At 35.9% G+C, this 25363-nt stretch overlaps 1 long non-coding RNA gene across 2 annotated transcripts in view; it reads right to left on the bottom strand.

The window, feature by feature from the left end:
• LOC121076710 overlaps positions 1–25363 on the bottom strand; it is a 36676-nt gene that overhangs the window by 8612 nt on the left and 2701 nt on the right. The window contains exons 3-4 of one of the 2 annotated variants that reach the window (XR_005823676.1): positions 10005–10129; positions 5765–6334 (exon numbers count right to left, since the gene is read on the bottom strand). This is a non-coding gene — a long non-coding RNA (uncharacterized LOC121076710). Of the gene's footprint in view, positions 1–5764; positions 6335–10004; positions 10130–25363 lie in introns of those variants that run through there. The other variant, XR_005823677.1, reaches the window with a different exon arrangement.

Raw genomic sequence — 25363 nt, 5'->3', positions numbered from 1 at the left:
CCTGTTAGACTCCTGTTGAGACTCTCAATACTCCTAAATGCTCTTTAAAGCTCCTCCCAAACATGTTCCACATACTACCTTCACTGGATGTAGACATCTGTCTCCTTCCTCTCTACAAAGGGCTGCCAAAGCAATTTGAATTGGTTTCCTGAGTGGAGTTCTTGCCGAGAGATGAACTGTCCCCTTATCTTCCTCAAAGGAAGCAAAAGCTTATCCTTCTGGTTTGATGGGCTGTGAACATTGAAACCAAAAACTCTAAAATGAAAAGTCAGATTTAAAATGCCTACTTCATTGATGCCTGCAGATCTTCCTTAGGAATAATTGGAAGTCCTAATAACCATTTTTCATGACTGCACACAAAAGAATCCTTACTTCAGTGGGAGCTGAGTACTGTGCCCTTCACTGATCATGGTTTGCCATTGCTAATACACCCAGTCTGCTGGACTGCAAGTCCCAGGAGTGCAGGCTCTCTAACAAAAACAAGAGAGAAATCTGATACTTTCACTCATCTTTGTGTCAGATAAATCACTTATTTTCCTCTAGGTCAAGATTTTTCTTTCTTATTTGTATTCAAAGAAATAAATAACATTTTCTTACAATTATTGACACATTTTTTTAACAGTCTTAAGTGATGTGTTTCGTGTCGTATGTAGGAAAGCACAATGATTTCAAATATAGAAGATGGAATTTAAAGGTAGCTTTTCCTTTTTAGCTTCAATTTTTATGCAACTAGGTTTAACTCATAGTATTTACATTTCTTGGACAGAATTTATAGTATTTAATTTAGGCTGTTCAAGTACAAAATAACTAGATCTGAGTACAAAATACGCTTGCACGCATTGCACTTTTATTACCTTTTTCATCAGAAAGACTCATAGCTGTATTTTTTATGAATTAGTTTCATTCATTTTTCAAAGTAAAGCTACTAAAAAATTAGTTTCATTCATTTTTGAAGTAAAGCTACTATTGTGCTCAGATTTAGACATAAACCTGACTAGTTCTGCAAGCTAACACACACAAAACTAAAAGAGAAAACAACCCTCTTTAATGTTTAAGATTAGACAATGTATATCAAAAAGGCAGATGTGTTGTCCCATTGACTTCTGAATCTTATTGACAATTGTTCACTACAATACATAATAATCTTGGCATATACTACGAGTTGTGGCCCTGGGCAAACACATGTAAAAGATAGGCTTAGTTACCATGTAAATACAGGAAAATTATGTACATGTCTAAGTAATTTTGTAAGCAAGGTTTAGAACTTTAATTAGTATCTGAACAGCTATAACCTGCAACATGCCAATCAGTTGTCAATTACTTGCTAAAATACTAACATTTATAATACTAATTGAAACTAAACTTCCTATAATGATTTATTATTCCTAGTTTTCAAACTCTTTATTATCTCACCCATAGAACCACTGTCATGATGAAAGTGGTTCTATTAAATTAACCTCTTAAATGGGGATGCTGAGAAAATATATTCAAGAACTGTGCAGTTCAAAATATATATATATATACTTTTATAATAAAGTTAATCTGATACAGCATCTCAATTTCATTTTGCCTGAGAAGTAGGAAGCGAGTAAACACATCAATATAGCATATTAGCATACAATGCATTCATAGAATGTACTTCAGATTTCAGTACTGCAGAGAAATGATGTCTGGCTGTTTCTGACATGATGAAATCACTTGCATGTTTGTTACTGAATTTTTATGTGGTCTGATAAAATTATAAACTACTTTTTTTTTAAAGGAGGTTGGTTGAACTGAAGAATTTTTAGTGTGTGCCAAGTAATCTATAGTTTCAATAATTAAAATAGATTACTTTGACTTCCGCATTAAAATTCGTATTTTCATAAGTCAGTGTTGTTATATAACTATTACAGAACCACATACAACAGTTCCTAATGATTTAGATGAATAATATAGATATAATTTAGGTAATATGAAACAGAAAAAGACAAATTTTAATACACTGCTTTGAACTGATTTTTTTTTTTCTGAAATAAAAATTATATATTTTTCAATCTGGGTAATGGGTATGGGGGGAGTCTTGAATTTCCATATTTGAAATGATATTCTCTGCTTCACTCCCAGTCCAGATATTATTTTATGCTAAATGTGTACCTTACTTTTACTGAAATTTTGCAGTTATACACACTGGAGCTTGCTCTCTTGCAGCATAAGATAGAGCATACTGACAGCACAGGCTTTTCCTCAGGCCAGCTACTGAAAGTTGGGCCCCAAGGGGACTACATACAGATCAATGAATAGCTGAGGCAGCCCAGTCTCCCTGAATTTCTCTGCTCTCCCCAGTCATTGCCCCTAGTGCCAGCAACCAGTATATGAGACTGCTTCCGCATTTCTAGACAATCCCCATTTTCTGGGCAAACCCTCTTGAGGCCACTTTATTAATGATGCGCCACAGACTGGCCTCAGCAAAACCCAGGACAAACATGCTAAATAAACATATTCACTTTTGTAGCTAAAAGCTCAAAATATCTCATTGCATCTCATTGCAATGTTCTTGCACTTAAAATTCAAGGATTAAGTTGAGCACACATGCAATGCCATTGACCTCAGCAGACAAACACCACAAGTTGCTTTGTTTATTGGATCTATGCATCTTCTTCCCTCCCTCAATTAATTTACCTCTATAGAAAGCCAAATCTTTTTTTTTTTTTTTTGCTTTAAGGTCTGATGAAAACCTAATGGGCTCCCTATTAACTTCAATGGGCTTTAGATGTGGCTTTTAATGAGAAGGGCCCTGTAAAATTTGCACAACTGACAGCTTCCTGCTTATCAAGTACATTTTCTTAGTAACTAACCAGTGAAGTATAAAAAGCTAACGATTGGTTAAAAATGATATGAGCCCTTGTAGGAAGCAACACTTACAATGCAAGCTGATTAATAAACTGGCAGTGCCTTTCCACAGGGTAGCCACCCTTCTGGTTATGACGTATTAAGGAACGGTCCTGAAACCACTGTCAGTGATGGTATTATGTTACGAAGATGGACATATAATGACATTTTTATAGAAGCATTGGTACAGAGATCTGGAAAAGTGCTCCAAATCTTAGAAACACTGTAAGAAGATGTCAAAAGTGGCCAATTTTCCCCATCCCCTCTGAAAAATACCATAAACCTATTGCCATGGTTCTTAGTAGGAACAACTGTACATGAGAACTTCCAAACTGCTCCTGTTAGAATGGACAAAACGCAAGCTAGTGAGTACTGAGCTAATTTAAAAATCTAATCCTAATTAGTTAAAGCTGGATTTCCTATTGAACATCAGCTATAGCAAAATCATATTCCTTAGTTTAGCAATGACCAAATAAAACACAAAGGATCAGCGACTTCAAGTTTACTGATTAATACTGGGATATTTAATGAATACTCTGGATATTCTCCTGTCCAGTAGACCATACTTAATGATGACATGACTTTCTGAAATAACAATAAAGCAGCAAGAAATCGTATTTTTCTTCTTCTTTCTTTTTCTTTCTCTTACAAGGGATGTGCTGTTTCACCCAGATCTCAATCACCAGAAAAGCAAAGAATTTAAATTAGGTGTGATAGCCTTAAGCTATTTAAAACAAATGCCATTATCCACGGATAATGCTCTTGAAGTAGATGTTCATCTCTTAGAGCTACGAAATTTTATTTTTTTCCCCAGGAAAAAAAGTTTTGTCAGTGATCCACAACAAAGGGCCTGTTATTCTGAAGATCATACACAACTTTAAAAAAGGAACCAGTCTTAATTGAATACATAATTGTTTTACAGCTTCAATATTTCTTCATTTGTAAATCCTGTAAAAATACATGACTCAAATCATTCTCCCTGCAAATGCTGATATTTTCACCTGAAGTGGTGTAGTCACACGGAATCTACTCAGAGACATTATGTCTAAAAATACAACAAAAAATAAAATAAACAATGCACTGCATTAAATGTTCCAAGGAATGTCAGAGTAACTGTGGATACAAGTAAATTCAAAAGTACTAAAATTCAAAGACTGCTGAGAAACCATAAGATTTACATTCATTTGCAATGTGCTGTCTCCTCACTGACATGCTTCTCTCCTTTCACTGTTGACTATTTACTACCTTAAGCCAAGACTACCAGAGTGGGAGACTGAAAGGGTAGAAAATTTGTGAAAAACAATATGTAGAGCTGAATATCCAGCAAAAATCGGGGGGGAAGGGGGGGGGGGGGAGGGGAGGGCAGACAAAAAACAAAACAAAACCAACCAAACAAAAAAACACCACCACCAAAACAGAAAAACAAAAAATAAACAATATGAGGAACTATAGAGTTGATCATATAAGCAACGACTAAAGATGAAGGAGATGATGGCATTATTTTGACAGTTCATCTAACATGCCCTGGAAAAAGATGTTCAGACAAACTCTTACAGTTTCTCTGTTGTTCTTAGAAGCTATAAAGTTAAAAATATTATTGAAATAAAAGTATTTATTTAATTATAGCACAAATCCAAGTGAGAAAATGTAATTTGAAAATTTAGGAAGTCTGCAGTCTTCAATAAGAACTTGCACCAAAGATGTTTGTAAAAAGAACAAAGCATTTATAAGTAAGCAACTGTACTTCTATTAATTATATACTGAATCCAGTATTCTCCTGTGTTTAGTTTATTTATTGCAATTCTTTTGCATTTGTCCTCATTTATTATACTAAACATCTTATGTATGCAATGGGATTTTTAAATGCTTCTGCCCAAGAGCAATCATTATATAAAGATGTCCTTAGGGTACTGAAATATCTATAGCACCTTCTTACATTTACGGGAGATGCAAACAGACACTGTCTCTCGTAAAAATGAATTTTCGTTCTGTCCAAGACTGAAAAAAATGCTGCCCCTGGATATCAACGTTAATCAAGGACCACTGTCAGGGAGTTGAAAAACAAAAGGGCAAACCAAGAGGGAAAAAAATATAAAAATAAATAAATTGTGATTATCTAAGCTTTGCTATCAGAATGTGAGTGACATCAGGAGGGACATTAGGACAATATTAGTTTCAAAACCAGCATTTCTTACTGGACCAGTCAGATGCTCAAAAGTAGATTCAAATGGCAACAGTTTTAATGGTGAATACAGGGGTTTTGTGCTGGCACTGGACTTTGTTTCCACCCTGGCTCCTCCAGAGACTCCTCAAAATTACACTCTTTCCCAGGACACATTTCATCTGGGGATTCATGCAAGTCAGTGGCTCAGCACGGTCAGCCTGCATGATCATAACACTGGCAAAAAGGCATATTCATGGAAGCCACGTGCTACCAATATATATAAATGAGCAACCTTACATAGTTGAATTTTTCTAGTCCAAACACCATTTTTCATGAAGTTCTACAGGATTAATGGCTGGATCTAGTCTTTGCTGTTCTTGTCTGTGCCCACAATTCTGGTGCAAATCTAGAAGTATCTGAGTGATACACAAAGTGGAATAATTATAGAGGATTATTTGTTATGAAAGTTATATAATGAGTTCAAACTTTTAAATTACTTACTTTTATATTACTCTTTTCAAACTTTTCTGACTTTATTTGAAAAATCACACATGTATTTATATTCATTCAAACTGACACATGTAATATGCAAATGCTCTGAAGAAGGCTCCCCAGCAAACTCTTTGCCCTTTGCAAGTTACAGTTCTCAGTAAAGTGTAAATGAGATGCAAAGCATAAAAACAGTTTGTTTGTGAAACAGAGAAAAGAATGTGCACAACAACTGTGTAGATGGCCAATATTTTATGTCCTCAGCATTTCAAGAGACACCACTTAAGAAACTGATTTAAAGAGTTCTCAAGGTAGTTTTGAGAAGTTTTTGAAACCAATAGCACCACTACAAACATACACATACACATTTTTGTATTCATAACAGGATGAATAAATGGGAAATGTGTACAAATAAAGTAAAATGCAAAGTAAACAAAAGTTTGGTAGGCTATCGTCTCTGTTGATATTAAAATATCAGACAATAAGAAGTAGACACATAAGTTTAGTCTTTAGTCATGTGATGGAATGCGCAAACAGAAAAATCTGGGAAAAAAATGGAAATCTGTCCATTAAAACATGTCCAAGAGCATTTCTGTCCGTTATGTCCAAGAGCACTTCTCCTAAGGATTATTGGAGGAGCTGAACAGACTCTTGGCTGAATTTCATTCATGGATACAGACACATACAGAGTCCATTTTTCTGTTTGGCAACAGTCTTTGAAAAACTTGGGAGAGGTGGTTGGTAGCAGAGTCTGATGGCAGATCTGAAGAAAGCAACCGCAATTTACATATGCGAGAGGGAGAGGATAGACTGAAATAAAATAGACGATGAAAATACCTGCATAATACACAGATTTTTAATGTTCTGCTTTGTTTTCTGCTTGCTCAGGATAGATGTGGAAAGATAAAATCTGTCTAGCAAGGGGGAGAAAGACTTTGGTGCATCAAGGAGACCATATGCAAGAACAAGGAGTCACACCAAAGATCCTTCCCTAAGCATAACTGCATTCAGACCATATTGGGAAGCGTGGGGAATCTTTAAAGCAGGCTGAACAATGTTAGAGAGAGGTGACATATGTGAAGCCTTGTTTTCATATTGTGCACTGAAGTTATGATGGAGCATGACAGTGGGGACAATAAGTAGCTAAATAATGGCAGGATACCTGTATTATGCCAGAGGTCTACCAGAAAACCCATACGCAAAAGCCAGTTCAAATGGTGAATGTCAAAACAACACTTAAACACCTCAATCTCAATGCCTGGTTGAATTAATTACTACAATTTTCATGCATATTTAGCTTATAAATAGACAAGTAAAAAGTACATGACTGAAGATGAAAACCAAGAGGAGAACGCATGTCATCAGATATAAACAACTAATTGCATATGAAGGCCAGATGTAGGCTTTAATTTCAGTCCGGGTTTATGAACCTAGTACATACAGTTGGGTTATCATTACCAAGATACCATGGCTATTATCATCCATGCTATATACCATATTCCCCTAGATCAAAACAACACCCTCCAAGCCCTACACGGTACAGCTGTGCAAATGTAAAGGCAGAAGGAATCTGATCTATACAGAAGATAAGTTAAAGAATGGATTTTGGAGTCCTAACAGTGACCAGTGGAAGAGGTACACACTGGACTGAGTTGCCAACACTTCACTTACAGATGAAGTTCCTTTGTAAGTCCATATAGCTTACAAATATTACTTTTGTTTTCAGATTTCTAAATATATTCTTCTAGTTTGGGAAGGAATGTTCACAATGTGACTATCTGTACCATATACATTATTTTATATTTGTTTTTATATAGGGCAGTTAAGATTATGGATAGTGACAGAAAAATAATAAAAATTACAAATGTTTTAATGTTGAAAATTATGTGATAAGCTTTCTAGTGACTTTTGTTGTCTATATTTCATTCCCTTCAAGCATTAATTTAAGCAAAGATTCAAAGCCCAGAACTCATTTATCATTAATAATTTTGTGGAACTGGCAATTACTAATATGTGCACAGTACTATTTTACTTTATCAAAATGTCCTTTTAAAATTAGCCTGTCTGCAGTTCCTGATGTGCAAATTAAGCATCTAATTTATCTTGCCGCGTCTTCTGGGATGACTTGATCAGTCCTACATTACCAGGCAGCCAGAGAGTGAAAGTTAAATGTAGAGCAGCAATCTCTCCTAAAATCTATGACAGGAAGCAACAGCAACCAAGCAGAAGATCAGAGGTCACTGGCCTCAGCACACAGTGAGAAAAATGAGAATATTCCTAGTCTAAAACCATCTCATGAAGAGGGGAAGGCAACAACAAGAACCACAGTAGAGGGCTGACAAAACTATAATCTATCTTCCTCAATTCTGGGGCTACCTTGTTCCTCCAAACTCTTTCTTTTTTATGCAGAGGGACACACGTTTCTCTGAATATAGATAAATTTTTCTTTGGGGCTATACTGTGCAGTATAATGGAACTTGTATAAACTCCTTGCTATAGTAACTGCTTTCACAGAGAAAAGTATGTTTGGAGTTAAACTACACAAGTATTACCTCAAATTAAAAAGACTACATTGTCCATAGAGGCTTGGTATCAAATTTAAATAAAAAGTAAACAGGCTTATTTTGTATTACTTCCCACAATATCACATCGTTTCTCACAAAACACTTATGAATGTAATTCCAGCTTGTGCAATTGCACAAGATAGCAATTTGCTTAGCTATTAAAACCTGATAAAATATAAAATAGCTATAATAATTCTTCAAGAGCATTTAATATGTTGGGTGTTTCATTACTGCTTTCAAAATTCTTGGTATTTTATGGTGGTACACAGATTGAAATTCCCTATATTCAGCTCCTCATGCTGTTGAATTGGAGGTATATTAGAGATAAAACTTTAATAAACAATTTCTGAGGAATATTTTTGAACAACATTAGCACTGACCTGGCACTTTGATTGAATTTAGAGACAATAATCAGCAAATTTAAGATGTTTGAAAACTGTACCTTCTGTCAGATATTTCTATTAGAATATTTACTTTCTGTTTTCTTCTCATGTCAAAATCTCCACTGTGTTTTGTCTATATTTTCCTGAGAGATTATTTTAAAAAATAATATTGTCATTTTGGTTCCTATCCAAAATATAATGAAGCTATCCAGTAATACTATTTGAGAAGAACTAAGAGAAGCTGGCACTGAGGAAAGCTGGCACTGTAACCTCTTCAAAATCTTGTTCATTTATTCAGAAGTCTAAACAGATATCATTGGGTCCTCAGCTCTTTTGTGGAGTTTTCCTCTTTCCCAACACTCACCGTGAAACATTCACATAAATCTTTTGGAGCTGTTCATTTAGCTATATTAGAAAATGTTTGGTAGTAATGACTCCTGAAAACAATGGATTAGGCAGCAAAGAGAAAGATTCTAAAGCTGCATCTATGAAGATTAGGATGGGAGAATAAGTGCTTCCTAAACTACTCATTATCTCAGTACATTTGATTTTTATGCTTCCCACATCAAGGCCTCTCTAAAGTGGACTATGTTTCCAGGGGCTTGAAAATATGACGGTTTAAAATTCTCAAACTTACAGTTATGATATCACAGTCTACCCTGAAAGGAATCAGTCATATCATTACCTCCCTTACCTTCATTTGAGATATGAGTCTAATTAAATGCTGTTTAGCTTGATTTAATTAGGCTATGTTACTGTCTGAGGGACATTCCTAATTTATTCCTCAGTATTTGGAACTGGCTACTTCATCTAGCGAGATATTTTTGAAAGAAACAAAATGCTGTAGCTTTAATCAATGCTTTTCTATGTGAGAGGCACAAAAAACACACATACAAAATTCCCAAGTCAAAAAGTAATATGAACAATTCTGTTGCCACTCTACTAGAAAGCAAGGATAAAATCACAATGTGTGGTGATGTTATCTAATCCAGCCATGCATAATGTCAGCCAGAGTGAAAAGCTAACACACTACGTAGTAGGTCAGGAAAAGTTCATAAAGAATTCAGTTGGAAGTCTCCTGCCTATTAGTAGCATTGATATTTCAGTATGAATTATCACAACATGAAGCTAAATGAAGTATCTTAAAAATTAGCGCATTTTCACATCTATATGAATGTCTAGGTGAGTCAAATATAAAGCTGGATAAAAAGCAATGTACGTTAGAGCTAAAAAAAACCTGTAAAAATAAAACTATCCTCTTGAAAACGACTGTACATGATGTACATCATAGATGAAGACAAAAGATCAAGATAAGTTATAGGCAATATACTCAGAAGTTATTATAGTTAGACTTACTTTAAACCCAGCATTTGTGTGCAGAAAAAAAAATCAATTTCTTTTGTTTACTTGTTTTATGTTGCTTTCTAAATGTTTTAGTGAAAGGCTTCAAGCTGAGAACTCAAGAGAACTGCAGCCTCACTAACTTCTAAGACCATGGGCAACACTACTTTTTATCTATGCATTTCAACTTACTCAAGATTCAGCCGATCTGCAAGCTTCTTCCAGCTTTCTGCCGCAATAGTTTGATCCTATCTTGTGAAATGGCATCGATCCCCTTCCAGTTCTGTTTTCTTTTCTTTCTTTCTTTCTTTTAAACTCTGGAGCACATAGAAAGTAAAACAGTACCATCCTATATGAAACCATTTTTATACTGATTTCCTCAATGTCATGTCTGACTGTCTTCTCTGCATTAAATAGCACGCCAGAGTGGTTTATTCTCCCATCCTTTCATTAGGAGGAAGACCTCAACTAGTCCCAAAATGTAGGAGGAACCTTTTTTTTTTTTTTCCCTGTTTTACATAATTCAGTATATTTGTATTAAATAAAGTAAAAACAAAAAGAATAGAAATTAGAAAAAAGTGAGACTTGCAACAGTCCTTATATGCTGATGTAATCCACTGTCTTGGTGAAAATACTAAAAAGGTCAGGCTTTGGAATAAATATGCCTTACAGCTGTTTTGAGTGCCCACTATGTCAGAACAACACAAGATGGATTGCAAACTTGATAGTAGTTAATCTCTAAAACTTCAGACAGGCCTACTTGTGGTAGTCTACTTGTGAAAAGTCAGAAAGACTATTATTATTATTATTTCTATAATTTTCTAAGTGCTGATAGCTTCAGTATATCTAAACACTGTACCTCGGAGATAGCATAAGGCCTACAAAAAACTAATGTATACTAGAAAGCGTTAAACCACACAACCAAGAATCTTCTGCATCCAAGAATCAACATTGAATACAGAAATATTCCTAAACTATGGACTGAACTAAACAAGTGTGGATAGATGCCTTCAAACAAAAGAAAGGTTGTGCTAGGTAGTTCTAGAAATTTTCATACACTTCTCGGTCCACTTCCATTTTACAGATTAATTTACCTATTACTGAGATCACACTTCAGCCAAGCTCTTTGTCTATAAAAGGACATTGCTCACAGGGACATGACCAAGTACACCTATATATCTGCTAACTATTCATGGCATGAGGTCATGTTATCTGACTTCTTTTCCCAACATACTTTGAAAGAGCTGAGGAAAAAAACAAAAAACAACAAACAACAACAAAAAACAAACAGACAAACAAACAAAACTAAAAGCCATCATCAAGTTGGATATCTGGCTGTGGCAAGTGCAGTTGCTCAGCATTCCTTTTTGGCTTACTCTGCATGGTTTCTTTTTCCATCCCAGGCACTATCCTTAAGTTGCTTGTCTAAGAGGCTTGAAATTAGACTAAGAGGTTCTGCTGTTATTCTGAATTTGCACTCCAGGCAGTCAGAGATGAAGGCTGATGAAGGTGATCTATGAGTTCCATCTCCAATGTTTCTTTATTCTCCGTTCTCCAGAAATTCATATCACAGAGGTTTTAAATGCCCTGCCTGATTATTAGCAAATCTCTACACACTGTGAGTGCAACTGTTTTCGCTTTCTGAAAGTGCCTTAGGTCTTCCAGCCTCTGACAACACACCATGTGGAGTTATTTTCTCTCTTTTGCCTAGTTAAGAAGTTATTGATTGCCACTTGCACTTTGAAGCACATAGCTTTCCATTGCCCACATTTGCATTCCTTTTGTATTTCAGCCTCTACTTCTCTTCCCACTGATACTCTTGACATTTTAAAGGTGTGTATCGGTGTGAAGGTCAGCATCCTTTGCTGGACGCTGCCACAATGACTTCTCACATGTCTTTAACTATGTCCTTATATAGTCCAGAGTAATTTCAACCAATGACTGGAAAACCACCATAAAAAAAAAAATCCTGCAAGCTTTTTATGTTATGGTATTTAGTCAGTACTTATGTTACTGGCATGCTGTTGATATTTAGTCAGTACCTCCTCCCAGAATTTATTCATTTGTTTCATCTCTGTTTTTCAGAATCAAATGCTTGTTAATTATCATTGTCTTTTGGAGGTATTCTTCCAAATCTGACGTGATTTTAAAGATAAGGTCATTCACAATTTCCTCTTGCCTTTGAGTTTACCAAAAATTCCCTTCTGGCATTTCCAGCCTGTATAATTAAGGCTGTTGAGTAGAAACACTCATATCTACCAGTACATGAACAAATGAGCTGACACCTCTTTAGGTCACTGAATTTGCTAATTATGTCATGATGTACAATGCAACTAATAAACTCAAAGTGATAACAACAACAAGAACAAACCAAACATAATAAGGAAAATGTGCCTTTTTTTTTTTCTCTGCAAGTTTTTTCAAGATCAGTGATCTACAAGCTGAGACACTCCTCTAGGTTGCCTATGGCAAGGTTCAGATTTAGCACCTGCATAAATTTAAAAAGGAAGATTATGGTGTACCAGAACCACCACAAAGTATCCGCACGTAAACTTTGCTGCCCAAGAGATAAATAGAACAGGAAATCCTAGAGATGGAGACCTTGGGGCTTCCATGAATATAAGTTTTGAAATTTTCTTCTGTTCCAGCCAGAATTTATCTACCTTTAAGATTATCTTGACCCTTTATTACAAGCAGTCCAAAATAGCCTTGTTTCATTTAATGCAAGGTGATGAGCTGGTTTCATATTTAAAGGTCTATTAATCTATAAGTTAAAGTGCAACGAAGGATATCAGTGCAAATTTTTTTTTGAAAGCTTAGCAATACAGTGTCCATATCTTACAGTTTAGCTGTCTGTAGTTACATGGGAAGCAGTTAGTGTATTAAGTTCCTTAAAACAGAATTTCAGTGATGTTTTATTACTTTCAGCAGACACGCTGAATTGATTAAATTCACAAGCTACATAAATGGTTTCTGACAGCTAGTAGCTATACACTGCAAGGACAAAAGTTTGTTAGGAATAAACTCTAAAGCAATACAAACTGATAGCAAAAGGCCTTTTGTTAATCTAGAGCAGAATGACTTTAGATTTTTCCCCTTTAGAAAGCAAGAACAAACTGCTGGAACTTTTCATGTGAAAGATGCTACCTGCTTTTCAGGCTCTTTACCGGTGTGTAACAGATTTGAACGTATGTTACGTAAAGATTCCACAAGAAAAGACAAAATCATTTTCTTCATTAATAGGTTCCAGAAGAAATCAGAACATATTTCATTTTCATTTGTGTGATTACTGAAGCACTGTGAGAAGACAACTCTAAATAAAGTATAGGTCACACTCCATGAACTGGCAACAGGTGAAGACCAATTGAACTTTATAACATAAAAACAAATCAAGATGCTCAGAAGCACTATAACACTTTGATCCCAAGAGAAAAGAGCAAGCTAATTGTATATATAAAGTGGCATTATTGTGTCAGTCCAAGAGGGACTGAATGACTATGCATGATATGCCAAAGCTACATAGGCATCAATCAACCAGTTACGCTTCAGAACGGTCACACACAGCCTGGTGTGCAATGCAGCATATTTAAGTCAACTAGAATTTATGTCAAGTAAAAAAAGACTAAATTTTAAAATCTGTCTAAAGCAATGTTTCAAGATATTTTTTTCAATGTTATCATCTCCCACAACCAAACACCATCTTGCCACTTTATTTAAATAGGTAGATCTTTGATATAACAGAAGTCAAACAGCCTTTTAAACACAGTGATTCTGGTTCCATGTGGCTTTGTTTTCATGGAAAGCGCTTTGATGAGCAAAACATAAGCACCTGACTAATGTTATCATTGAATTCTCTATCATTTTTCAGCAAATACTTAAAAAAGATGGATTCAGCATATACCATAAATGCCAATATCGCTTTTATGAAGCTTTTCATTTAAACATGTACACAGGGAGTGGTTTTACCTTTTTTTTTTTGCCTGTGAGATTTAAACAAAAAAAAAAAAAGCTGGTGAAAGACTCAAATTTCATGAAAACTCACTAGGAAAACAAACAGTATAGTGCAAACAGAAGTGATATTTAAAGTAAAGTGAAATGCAATAGAAAAAAAATGCAGTCAGCAAAGATGCTTTTTGTTCTTATTAGTAATCTCAAAAATAATATATTTTTTAGGTTAAATGGCTTAGGAACTGAAACATCTGTGATTCTACTTAAAAAGTTTTTCCACACATCATCATAAAGTTTGGAAGAAAAATACTATTCTAAATTCCCCCAAAACATAAATCATAGCTCAAACTCATGTCCAATCTGAAAGTACTTATTGGACATATTTTTTCTCTATTTCAGCAATGGTTGAAATTCATAAAAAATCTCAAATCACTACATTTATGAAAGGGAAAACAATATTAGTGTTTTTAACAGGAAAACAAATATTCAGCACATGGTGTAAAAGAATTAGAGATTTGGCTTCTGAAATGACATCAGATTACAATGGATAAGGACATTCTGTTTAATATTTTCCCTGAACCTGTATCTAGACACACAACTTTCTACCTATAGTCCTAAGAGAGCTGACCTCAGAATTCCCTGAGGCATGCCCACGGGACAGATCATAGATGGAGCACCAAGTATGAAGGCTGTTCTCTTGGGACTTGTGTTGATGGCTGTAGAGTTAATCCCAAGGGCTGTGTGCAGCAACATTTTTTTCAGTATTATTTAAATAATATGATCCAGGAGATTAAAAACAAAAACAAACAAAAAACATTCACACACATATTAAGAGTAGGGACAATATAATGAAGTGATATGCGCTCAATTGAAAGTGAGTGAAAAAGAAACTGTAACATTTAAAAAGCAGTAAGCATTGCAAAATACCCAAAATACACAAATGTGCAACATATTTTTTAAAGAACAAAAAGAAGGTAAGGAAAAGAAGACTCTGATACCAGCAGTAGATCTTTCTGTAGTCCATTTAGCATAATGGTGCAGATATGAATATCCAGTACAGACAAAAATATCAAATGAACTTTAGCTATGACTCAGCAGAATTTAATCCAAGCAGCTTAACATTGCATGTCAAAGCTGTATAGATGTGTTAAATGTAGTGATAAAGTGCTGCAAGAGCACTGTAACCAATAGCCACACAAGATTTTTGATTATATATATATTTTTAATTTAAGCACTGCAGGCTGTATATTACCAAACCATCCCACTTTGCAACTCATAAATGATGAAGTTTTAGAGAGCCAACTGTACTTTTTTCTGCAAATGAGGGTCTCTGTAGAAAAACAAACAAAAACGACCTTCTTAAAAACTACCTGCTCACCATACAGGAATAAATTCTTATTTCCCATAGTAAGTGCATTCCAATTTTTAAACAATATCATTATCTTGAAATAGCATTGTTAGAATTTGACATTATGCACCTAAGACCCACATAATTTAGTATGACCTTCAGATGAGCATGATTATTTCCATGGCAGAATGCTGTATACTGAAGCCTTAATTAGTTAGCCAGCAGTATGACAAAACCCCAGTACTAAAGAACAGAGTAAAAAAAAAATTGCAGCTGGCAGGAATGATCCTGCATTTTGTTGCTTTATATGTTATCTGTACAATATTCCCCATTCCCTCATCAAGAAGAAAAGTAAAATCAAATTCATCACACTTTTCCACCATTTTATCAGCTCAGCTCATGCTATCATGAAAAGGAAGCTTCAGCTGTATTTTTATAACTTCCAAAGCACCTAAGCCAGATGCACTTCATGCCTAACCATTCCTGAAAAAAACTTCAGAAATGCCACCACTGTTACTGAACTAGAGAAGTGCTTTAACAAGTCCATGCCCTTACAGTCTCAGACATTCACATCAACAGGTTGTCCTGTAACACTGGTAAGACTCCTGCTGTTACTGAGTCAAAGACATAGGCATCCTAAGATAAAACTAGTTTTATAGTCTGGGTACAATTTCTATCATTCTAGCACTGAGTTATAATCTGCAATCTTAAAAAAAAAAAAAATCTTCAAAGCATAGTCTTTGAAAAAGGAAAACAATCTCTAAATGACTTCGAGAAAATTGATTTATAGGGAGAAAAAGAAAAGAGAGAGAAAAAAAAGGGAAAAAAACTGTTTAGCTCCAGTCATTGCTTCTCCTTAGCAAATTTTCAAACATTACTCCATTAAAAAAATCATTTCTTAAAAAAAAACTAAAAAAATTAAGAGTTGTTCTTCCCATACTAGTAAGACTTGCTAGACACACAAGATTACAAAGGCTGGCTGGATATTTGTGTTTGGTTCATATGACACAAATTAAAAGACAATCGTTACATTATCATTTTGCCCAGAGCTTACTGTACTCTTCAAATTGAAGTGAAAGGTCTGTGATGAAAGGTGTCTGAAAATTTCGTGAACTAACTGGTAAGTGTAACTGTAGTGAAACCCTTCAGAAGTCAAAGAAGAAGGGAAAATGAATTAAGCCAGACCTTCTTTGGGCAGGCTCTTACTTGATTTCTTGAGTTTTCAAATTAGATCAAGAGCAAAAAAACAACAACACTTATTCCAATCAAACAAGATATCCTGGCCATGGAAATTTAAAGAAATAAATAAAAGGAAGGTGCTTTTCTTGGATCTTACGGTACAACAAGGGTATGTTCCTACAGTAAATATTTAGACCAGGATATCTTTCCCCATACTGTTTCATACCAAATGTTAAGAAGAGTTAGGTTACCTAAACTGTAAAATACTGGTAGCCTCCTGGATTCTGTAACCACATCCCAGCTGAGGTTAGAATGTTATAAAATGTCCCAGGTAGTGGTTAATAACAAGATGTTAGGCATTCATGCTTGAAATTGTGGGTCATTTTTGATTAAACATCTTGCAGAGGAAATAAGGCATGGCATTTTCAAAGTGAGTTTGTAGCATAATGTGCAAGCGCATAAAAGCTAAAGTTGTTAGAGGTGATATATATAACTAACAGGAAGGGACAAGGGAAAACCAGTTCAGCTAAACTGGCACTTAACCGAATACTGTTCAAAACTCATAAAGTATATTCGTCCAGAGAACAGAGATAATCCTCTTATAGAATGCTTGTTTAGTTTAAGTTTCTATGTTCAGATTAGGACTAGAAACAGATTTTTGTTTGTTTCTGAAGCTAGAAAATGATAAAAATTTAAAAACACAGGAATTTTAAAAGATGCTATAGGTACAGAAGTCCAGAGATTTTTATTTTTATTTTATTTTTATTTTTTGTGGGTAGAGTTGGTTTTTCAATTTTCTGGTTTTTTTTCCCCCAGAAATAATATCAGAGGAAGAAAAGTTTTACAATTAAGGCATAAAACATCAGATGCCTAGTCTCAATAATGACTCATAATTCCTGAATGAACCAAACATTCAGGGACTAATTGTTTGTTTGTTTAACCTTATTTTCTGCAGTTAAAAGAATGAGAATATACTCTCTATTAAGGGGGGGGGGGGGGGGGGGGGGGGGGGCAAAAAAATACTTCAACTCAAATTAACTTTCACAAGATTACAAGATGAAGCCAACATTTCAAGGAAAAAAGCAGCTCACCAATAGTACCAGCAGTAGAAATACTGAATAGTACACAGGCCTTATTTATTGCAGCCCGACAATAGTATACATGAAGAGAAGGAATGCAAATGCAAACACAGCTGACACATTTAATAGAAATTATCTGATATATACCCCAAGACTGTATTTCATAGCAAGAATGTAAAATCTTTTAGACGTAATGTTCCCATCCCATGCTGACGGATCCAAACACATGAATGTGTGGGGTCTTTCCATGCTGCCTGTAGGTGCACTATGTGGAAGACAACTTCCAGCATCCACCCTTACCTCTGCTGTGTGTTAGCCATGCCTAATCTGCACGCGTGGATGAAAGCCAGGTATGCACCATGCCCTCCAGGGGAGGAAAACTGCAACACATCATATGCCATGTAGCCCATGGTTCAGATGATCAGTATCACTGGACATGCTATAAATCATACTAAGGAACCAGGATGAAAAACTGAACCAGGGATGGATAATCAGGGACTGGGAACAGAACACGCTTATAACAAGTAAAAATGAGCTTAAATATTTATTTGAAGATCCCTTGGTGATACAAGAAGTAAAGAAAGCTGTGATCACAATTATAGTCTTGCTGGGCCTTCTTTTTTATTTTAATTAAAAATATAATAATCTACTGTGCTTTTGACTCAGAATCAGTCATTTTGAACCTCCATATGTTTAACCATGGCTAAGAATGGTCAAGATAAATATTTATAAATAAAATCTGCAAGTGCAAGCTGTGACAGATCATAAAAGATAACTACTTCTATTTGGCAGATTAATTTTATCTGTCTTCAGCCTGCATCTATGGTATAGGTTCTATTATAGAACTAATCTTTAATACAATTTCATGTCTGTTCAGTATTACCAGCATGTGTGATTGCAGCTAAACTTTCTCAGTGAACATCACAAGTCCTGCTAGAGCTGGCAGGCAATACAATCAAGTTCATCATGTCTGCTCAAGGGGCTAAATAAAAGAAGATTAACTTTTGCAGATACTCCAAATGTGGTTTTGGATTTTATTCTTTATCCTATGTCTTATTTCTTCTGGTGGAAGAAACTTCTAAATAAAGATGCTGCAGAACTGTGAAGCTCTGAATTCTGATCTCCTGAGCAATTTGCATGGGTACACTGATTGAGATGGTGACATAAGAAGCGAAAACCCTTATCCTCTTTATGCTGTTTTGTTTACATGTTTTTTTTTGTACATGCCTGTACTCAGCTCTGGTGAGGCCACACCTCGAGTACTGTGTTCAGTTTTGGACCGCTTGCTACAAGAAGGACGTCGAGGTGCTCGAGAGAGTCCAGAGAAGGGCAACAAGGCTGGTGAGGGGTCTGGAGAACAAGTCTTACGAGGAGCGGCTGAGGGAGCTCGGATTGTTCAGCCTGGAGAAGAGGAGGCTCAGGGGTGACCTTATCACTCTCTACAGGTACCTTAAAGGAGGCTGTAGCGAGGTGAGGGTTGGTCTATTCTCCCCCGTGCCTGGTGACAGGACGAGGGGGAATGGGCTAAAGTTGCGGCAGGGGAGGTTTAGGTTGGATATTAGGAAGAACTTCTTTACTGAAAGGGTTGTTAGGCATTGGAATAGGCTGCCCAGGGAAGTGGTTGAGTCACCATCCCTGGAGGTCTTTAAGAGACGTTTAGATGTTGAGCTTAGTGATATGGTTTAGTGGAGGACTTGTTAGTATTAGGTAAGAGGTTGGACTGGGTGATCTTGGAGGTCTCTTCCAACCTAGACAATTCTGTGATTCAGGAATTTGATAAAAGCTATAACATTCGCATCCACCAAATACAAAGTTTTGCATCCTATGAACAAGTAATATAAAGATATATCCAAATACATTTGAAAATACATTTAAATTTAAATTCTATACCTACTGTTTTCTTAAAGCACAATGGCCCATAAATGAAAACTGGAGATTTGCAAGCCTACTGCCTCATATCATTAGTACACCTTTGTTCACAAAATGTCACAAATGGGATTTTTAAAAAGATCTATTATTTTACAAAAAACAAATAGCTTGAGCTAGTTCAAAGAAGATTACACGTGACTGATTTTATGCTTTATGGTTTCTAATTGCTTCAGCTATCCCCAGTCCATCTTAACTGAATAATATCATTTAAATATTTTAGGTAGTTTTCTTTTAACAGGCTCTTAGACTTAATGTTTCTGCCTTGCTTCAGGACAACATCTTATAATTGCTTTAAATTATCAGTGATGTCTCCAGCATTTTCACTGAACATGGATTGATTTCAATTAACTTTCTCACGTGTTAGCATAAAAGCAGTCTTATTCAATTTGCCCTAATTAGATCACACAACCTCTTGAAGCTAAAGCAATGACAGTCATTAGAAGGTTGTACAGAGAGAGAGAGAGAGAATATCAAGGTTGTTTACTGCATAGTTAGTCCTTTTGTAATTTTGAAACTGCAAGGAGAGTCTGTTCCTGTGATGGTATGAAGGATTTAAAATCAAATCCAGAATTAATTTAGGATGTGTGGAAATTCACAGGTTCAAATTTCCTGTAAAAATCAGGATGATTATTTTGTTTTTTCCATATTGACAAAGATCAAGTTTTGCACTGCTGGCAATAACACACCTGCAGCACTGTTAGCTGCACAAGTCACTGTTTCCCCGTCTTTCACTGTATGGAGAAAGATATTAGTAACTACTCCAATAGATTGTTACACAGAGAAGATAGAAGAAAACTTTAATGATTTGTAGTTGTAATCTTTCTTCAGTTTATTTTGCTTTGGAAATTTTCTCCTTCCTCAACTGCAAGCCACACAAAATAGCACTGACAAAAGACAGATCACCTCTACACAGAAACTTTAGCTGGCTACTGAAGTCAATGGGCATGAGGCAGAAAAGGTTATGTTCGTTGTGTGCCAGCTGCTAGGGAAAGGGACATAACACAAATTTTAGACAGGTTCCTACAAAGAAAAAAAAAAGAAAAAGAAAAAAAGAAAGCTTGGCAGCCTTAGATGGAGGGAAAAAAATAAAAAGTAAAAAGAGGAGAGGACATTGTAATAACGACCTCTAGGACCTCTAGTAAACAGATCCAAGGGATCAAGAGACTGCACAGAGTCATTAAGTCTGGTCCTCAGCTATCACCAGAATTATGGAAAAGCTGCTAGTCTACAAATGTCCTCAGAAACAATTACTGATTTTCTCTTACACTTCAAAATCTACAAACACCCCTGAAATGGAAAATAAATTTATGATTTCCAATACAAAGGGACAAAAGATACAGAAAAAGAAAAGTGGAGAGCAAGACAGAAGAAAGGAGAGCGCCTTTGGTGTCACTTCAATGTTAAATAATCCTATAAATTTACTCAGACGTAGAAGATAGTGAGTTTGTTTATTTTCTGGGGAGACTAAAAGAGTTGTAGCAACTCTCCCTGACTTCAGTACTGAGCAGGTACAGAGTGTTCAATGTTGCTGTTCCTTATGCAAATATTTATAAATTAGTCCGTTTTGGAACACTATTTAGGCTGGATTCAAAACTAGGTTCAGAATCAGGGAACTACAGCTAGCTACAGCACTTTAAAAGAACTTTTCTTTATGCACTATAAGTACTATAAAAAAAAGGGACAAATTTAATCCTTTTAGGCCTGAGAGTCTGAGTCAGACGTCTTCTAAGACTCAAGTAGTATAATATGCATTGTGGCAAAGCTGTGATCCTTTTATGTACTCCTCAGACATGAAAATGCATCCAGTGGGCCAGTAGCTTTCTGTTATTAGTTTATGTTCAGCTTTTATAGACAATGCATGTAACTCCACGTGTGTCATTTAATTAAATATTGCAACGTTGCAAAGCTATTGAGGTGTAAATCTTAGTTCCATTGAAATCATATGAAAAATTATGTTCCACTGTATTTAGAGTTCATAAGGGACAAAATTTTACACTCACAGGCATCCAAAAGTAGCTAAAATACCTTTTATCAATTTTCTGACACGAATGAATTAAATAAACCCAGATTACACATTAATGCATTTGAGTAAGTAGGAGCAAATATTTATCCATTATTTAATCATAATAGCCTGTTTCCAAATCCAATTTATCCAATGAAAATCTTTCCTAGAGTGAATTCTCCAGTGCTGGCACCTCTTGAACCTGCCAGAGCAACAAAGTTATGGACCAGTAATTAGCAAAGCAGCTCTGCCAAGTTGTGATATTTCAAATGAAATCAAAGAGTTGTTTGTGACTTTTTCTAGATCATGCAGCTTCCATCAGTGTAAATAGTGATTACATCTGCTCTGTGGGTCACAAGCTGGTTAACACTACATATTACAGTCCAGTTCTAGAAAAAAATAGTACTGTCTCCTGACTCCCACTTAGGTGCTAACATTTCTGTAATCAGACATAATGAATGTCAGATCCAATATGAAAACTTCTATCTTTTGTTTAATTGGATTGGTCAGTGGAGCAAGAACAAGGAGTATGCTGAATTTGGCAGAAGCAGTTTAGATATGTATTTTAATCCATTTTAGAAGAGTCATACCAGTATGTATCTGCGTGCTGAAAGACTTACTTGAATAAGCCAGACCAGAAAAAATTTGGATTAAGAATTTTCTTGGAGCACAACATACCTCTAACAGCATTCCTCTCACATGCAACACAAACATCACTAGTATTAAGACCTAATACTTCTGTAAATGTGATGGGTTCCACATGTATGTAGCTTATTGGAAAGCAGAGGCATTTCTCACCCCTGATTTACAGCAATGCTGTCAATATCAGCATTGTGTATTTAAACTCCATTTTTCACCTAAAATCTTCTGAAACTTCAGATAAAGAGGACCAATTGTCTGACTGAGGGTCTATTAACCTTCCATTTACTAAAGACAGCTTGTGTTATGCCCTGCAAAGCATTCTAGCAAAATCATGTTGCTGGCCTAGGAAAGTAAGTTATTATTATGTTTGAAGTCTTATTAGGTTTGAAATCTGGAGGTAGCTTTCTGTTGCCCTGCTTTCTTTTTTTCTTCTTCAGTTCTATTTCTTTTTCTAGAATTTGCTCCCACACTAAATATTATCCCTTCAAATCAGCCAGAGAATCCTCTTCAGTGCAGTTAAGTTTGCATCTTTGACTTTGTTAGAGCTCTTTGATTTATGTCTTTGCCAAGACCATGAAGCCAGGTACATCAAAGAAACATTTAATCTCCAGAATATTTTTCACAGACTCTAAGCTTTGGTACTCCTCTTGCCTCCCAGCATTTTTACTGGTGACAGGGCTGACAAAAGTACAGCAGCAGCTACCTTCATTAATACTATTTTCCTATGTCCTGTATGGCCTCTGGAGAGCGATGAGTGAGTTGTAAACTAGTTGTCTTTTCTCCAGGAAAGGACCCACTCACTCACGATATGGGAAAGAACAGAGAATATGGTTACTACTTTTATGTTTGGATGAAAGGAAATATTCAATCTCTCTTTCCCTGTCAGAATATTTATAAACCTATCCTGGAAACAGATTCTGTCTGTTACATAAAAAATAATGGAAGGGTTAGCAAACTAATTATTTGCTGGTTGAACTAAAAATTCAGTCAGTTTCTAAATGTGTAATTACAGTGGTGGACACCCACAGTGGTTTAGAAACAAACTCCTTGAACTTCTGTTTTAGTCAGCCTATTTCTCAGTGTCCTTCTGAGCCAGTCACTGAAAGCAATATATCCAATTTCTTACAATTCATCTAACGGCATTCTCTAGAATATATTAGTAAATTACTTGACTATTGGCCAAAGTAAATTTATTATCAAAGACTTGAAATATTCTAATACTTTTACTGGGGTTGTGGGTAACTGACTATCTTAATTGTTTCAGGAGGTAATAGGAAGTCACTGGAAGTAGATGACAAAACATTTCCTAAAATTCGCATTGGCCATGAAGACTAGCACAACAGAGTTAGTTGGTCAGCATTCTACATGTAAATACAGAAGTTTTAAAAGCACTTAAAGTACATATTAAAATTACATGGGATTTTCTTTATCCCTGTTTAATGAAATACATGGACAGAAAGAATACATCTAGCAGGTGATAATAGTAGTACAAACAGTGGTCCAGTTTGAAATAAAAGGAATACAGTTCTTTCACTAAACCTTGTCATATTTCTCAAGGCACTCTTGCAAACATAATAAGCTTTGCAACCCCTGCATATTCACAAGCAAAGATAAGTAGGATACTACACAGCCAATGTTACAACATAAAAAGAAAAAAGAAGAAACCAAGGAAATTCGTGCACCTGGTAACTGTTTGTTGCTTTCCAACCTTTGGATATATTTGAAAGGTCTTTTTGAAAGATTTACTATTTATCCCTAAAATTTCACTGTTCAAAAATGTAGAATGAATGATAATTTCAGGCTGAGGTGGAATTAGTACTTCCTTATGTCAGTAATGTTCCCATTTCCCTCTTTACTTGATGTTCCATTATTATTTTATCTCTTATTCTTTAACTCTCTCGGAGACACAGCATCATTCTTCATAAGAATGAAAAATAAATTTATTCAGCTACAGTTTCTCAGTCCATTTAGGACAATTCCCTACAGCATATGGTAACTAATGATTTATCTACTTGTATTTTATGTAGTAATTCCATTATTTTCTTCGGATCACCTAATTAAATTCGGTGTGTGAGAAAAATCTGGGCATATTAGAGTTTGTATTTCAGTGGCCTGTAAAGGACCTTCGATGGACAGCATGTGCTCAAACAACTGCCCACTCCCAGCAGATTTTATAGCCGGAGTTACAGTAAAATACTACAAAGTAGATTAAACAATGACCTAATCAGGGAATTGGGAAGAATGCCACCATAGTCAAATGAGCTTATCTGGATGCACAGAGAGCTTTAGCCATGTCTTTTCAACTGACTAACCATTGTCAGCTGGAAGTGTCTGTGAGATGTATTTATTTGCTGTACACTATGTAGTTCTGCAATACTTCAAAATAAGGAAAGTCCTCACTGACTTCTAGAGGTGTTCATTCCACTTGCAGGATAGAAAAGAGAATTATTTGTCTGTTGTTTACTTTTTTTTGGTCATCTTGTCCTTTGCACTTTGTTACCACTACCCAAAGCAGGCATTATGTCACATACAGGTGATGTATTAGCTGCAAAATATTTGGACGCTTACATAAGAAATATGGAAGTTCATAGCTGCAGAAAACTGGAAACTTCTTACTATTTTTCTACACCACACTCCCAGTTCTGTTGTATTAAGGATAACAAAAGAACCTAAGGGGTTCAGAAAAAATATGGGGCGAGGGCAAAACTCTGGCAGATGTTGATACAAAAGTACAAAGCTATCATTCAACGGGTTCCTATGCTTCTTACTCAGCTGGGTTGGGTACTGTCCTGGTTTCAGTTAGGACAGAGTTAATTTCCCTCCTAGTAGCTGGCAGGGTGCTATGTTTTGGATTAGAATGAGAAGAGCGCTGATAACATGCTGATGTTTTAATTGTTGCAGAGCAGTGCTTACACCAAGCCAAGGACTTTTCAGCCTCTCTCTGTCCTGCTAGCGAGCAGGCTAGGGATGCAGCAGGAGCTGGGAGGGGACAGACCCAGGACAGCTGACCCAAACTGGCCAAAGGGGTATTCCATACCATCTGAGGTCATGCTGAACAATATATAGGGGGGGCTAGCGGGGGTGGTGGGGGGGCCGGCTGCTCAGGGATAGGCTGGGCATCGGTCAACGTGTGGTGAGCAATTGCATTGTGCATCACTTATTTCGTACACATTATTACTATTAATACTATTGTTATTATTATTATTGTTGTTATTCTTTTCCCTGTCTTAATAAACTGTCTTTATCTCAACTCACAAACTTCACTTTCCCTTTTCTCTCCCCCATCCCAGAGAGGGAGGGGGGAGGGTGAGCGAACGGCTGTGTGGTGTTTGACTGCCAGCCGGGCTAAACCACAACAGGTACTTATGTTTGTGACACAGTGATTATCTTTTAATTACCTTCAGAGTGGTAATGAAAACAAACT

Source organism: Cygnus olor, chromosome 12, assembly GCF_009769625.2.
Source record: "Cygnus olor isolate bCygOlo1 chromosome 12, bCygOlo1.pri.v2, whole genome shotgun sequence".
NCBI lineage: Eukaryota > Metazoa > Chordata > Aves > Anseriformes > Anatidae > Cygnus > Cygnus olor.
This window is presented reverse-complemented; position numbering and strand designations above follow the sequence as displayed.